General features: G+C 40.8%; 1 long non-coding RNA gene across 1 annotated transcript; it reads right to left on the bottom strand.

Moving 5' to 3' along the window:
• Positions 1 to 730: 730 nt before the first annotated feature.
• Positions 731 to 1168, bottom strand: LOC139401594 (uncharacterized). Its single transcript, XR_011633040.1, has 3 exons — positions 1076 to 1168; positions 913 to 969; positions 731 to 816 (listed from the first exon to the last, which is right to left on the bottom strand). It is a non-coding gene; the product is annotated as an uncharacterized lncRNA (long non-coding RNA).
• Between the last annotated feature and the right edge of the window lie 1303 nt (positions 1169 to 2471).

The following is a 2471-nucleotide window of genomic DNA, read 5'->3' on the forward strand; positions in this document are numbered from 1 at the left end:
TAATTTTTGTGTGATTTTGTTGTCAGCACATTCAACTATGTAAAGACAAAAGTATTTAATAAGAATATTTCATTCATTCAGATCTAGGATGTGTTATTTTAGTGTTTCCTTTATTTTTTTGAGCAGTGTATATACTTTTCTGTAACGTAAAGCAATGCAGAAGCAATAAGCATTGTAAATGATGATATAACACATCAAATTAATGAACATGAGGACACAAAGGAGAGATTAATTGAAAGATCATCTTTTAATACATTTTTAATGCTGAAGTTTTTTAATGCTGAAAAAATATATGTATTGCAAATCCAATCTGGGCAAATGGCCTGTTGGACAAAAATACAAATTAGATAACATCCTTGCTACTTCAGTCATTTGCTATGTTAAAGTAAAATCTCATTTAATGATGAATGGATACAATTTGGAAGGATTTTCCAGAGTCATACCTCAGTAGGGTAGAGTGTCAGGTGGTACAACCATTGGTGCCATGAGGTCAAAGTGTGAAGGAGGGAGCAAGCCAGAGAGCTGTCTAGGAAGCAGTCCAGGCCCACGGCTTTGAGGCTTTGAGTTGGTCCCATCATTGTAATGCATTGTAGGGTATCTGCTGCCCCATAGACCTGCTGGTAGTGGGAAAGGTGTTAGCAGGAGACCACCAGGGACATCTATGATCGGCTGACACGGTCTTGGTTAAACCACATGTATTCTAAAGCAATATTCACTTGCTTTCATAGAGTAAGGATTCACTCCTTTGGGGACACTGCCAGTGTTCTCCTGATATCCATATGTCCCCATTCGTGGAGGTGGTTGTACACACTTGTTCTGTAAAACACATTTTCCAAATTGTTAGTAATATTATCACAGTTGAAATACAATGGTTGTTCACTGTTTTTAATTTCATTGAATTTAAGTGTGTACCTCAGCCTTGGGCTCAGTTTTGTTAACCCATCTGTGCAGAGTTGGATCCCAGACAATCTGAGGAAGAAGATATTAGCAATATGAAGCAAGCCACAATTTGTACCAATTTTAATCCACTCAATTGTCTCTACATAGAATATAGTGTTAATAACCAGTTCCTTACAGATCTGTCTTTGTCCTCAGGTAGATGAACCTCCTTCTTATTAACTCTTCCACTCCCAAAGAACCAGCCACCGGCCGGCCGGCTGCCAGTCTGGCACTGAGGGTTGGCCTCGGAGTGTTCCGGCTTGGTAATGGACATCATAGCAGGATGCTCAACATATCTAAGTCGGACATCTGTAATAAGTGGAAGAAGTCAGGCCACTCTGATCATGTCACCACACAGAACAATTACTAGCTGACAGGTAGGAACGTCTCGCTCTGATACTCTGTTACAACCCAATCTTAACCTACACGCAGTCACGGGGATTACTGGGAGTTTACTCCAGTACTCTGCCATCGCATTGTTTTGGTTGCAAAATCAACAATTCCCTGCATATTATGTGAGGGCTTACAAATGTGACCAATCGCCAAACTATTTCTGCATAAAATAGTCACATCATCACGCTATCACAATGGTAATTTCTTTACTAATTAGGTACGTTTAAGTGACCTCTTCTCTTGGAATAGAAATCCACAGGTGGAGTACACGCTCCACCATCCCATTTCCACAGTGGTGCCACCATGGGGATGATGGGAGGTGGTTGTGGATGATTGTTTCCATTCTTCACAGGGACACTGGCTGTGAGGAGGAACCCCTCCCTGTGTGCAGGGACGCTGGACATTGGGACGATTCCCTTCCTCTGCGCGCTGGCCATGAGGAGGATCAACTCCTTTTGTTCAGGGATGAGGCCTGATGCTCGGAGGATCTCCTTCCTCTGTACAGCAACATCAGCTGCTGTGATGATCTGCAGGTATAAAATAGAGCATATAGTCATTCCCTAAAAAATCAACCACTTGGAATCTATAGCATCATTGACACATAGTACACTGAGTGTATTAAACATTATTAAGAACACCTTATCTTTCTGTGACACAGACTAATCAGGTGAAAGCTATAATCCCTTATTGATGTTAATTGTTAAATCTTCTTCTCAGTGTAGATGAAGGGGAGGAGACAGGTTAAAGATGGACTTTTAGACAATTGAGACATGGATTGTGTATGTGTGTCATTCAGAGGGTGAATGGGCAAGACCAAACATTTAAGTCCCTTTGAACAGAGTATGGTAGTAGGTGCCAGAAGCTGTTGGGTTTTAAGTCAACAGTTTTCCCCCTGAGTATCAACAATGGTCCACCACTAAGGGGGGACCTCAAAAGGAAGGTGTTCTTAATGTTTTGTTCACTCAGTGTAGATCATTCCCTAGCATATACTTTCATTTGTATGTGTACTGATACTGTAAATACACAAATTATATTAATGTTATCTACAATATATTATAATACCGTAAGCCTCCCTGCTGCAGGGGCATTTCCTCCTACACTTTTGAGCTGATTTTCTTCACTTTAGCAATATTTTGTAT

Source organism: Oncorhynchus clarkii, unplaced genomic scaffold, assembly GCF_045791955.1.
Source record: "Oncorhynchus clarkii lewisi isolate Uvic-CL-2024 unplaced genomic scaffold, UVic_Ocla_1.0 unplaced_contig_13922_pilon_pilon, whole genome shotgun sequence".
NCBI lineage: Eukaryota > Metazoa > Chordata > Actinopteri > Salmoniformes > Salmonidae > Oncorhynchus > Oncorhynchus clarkii.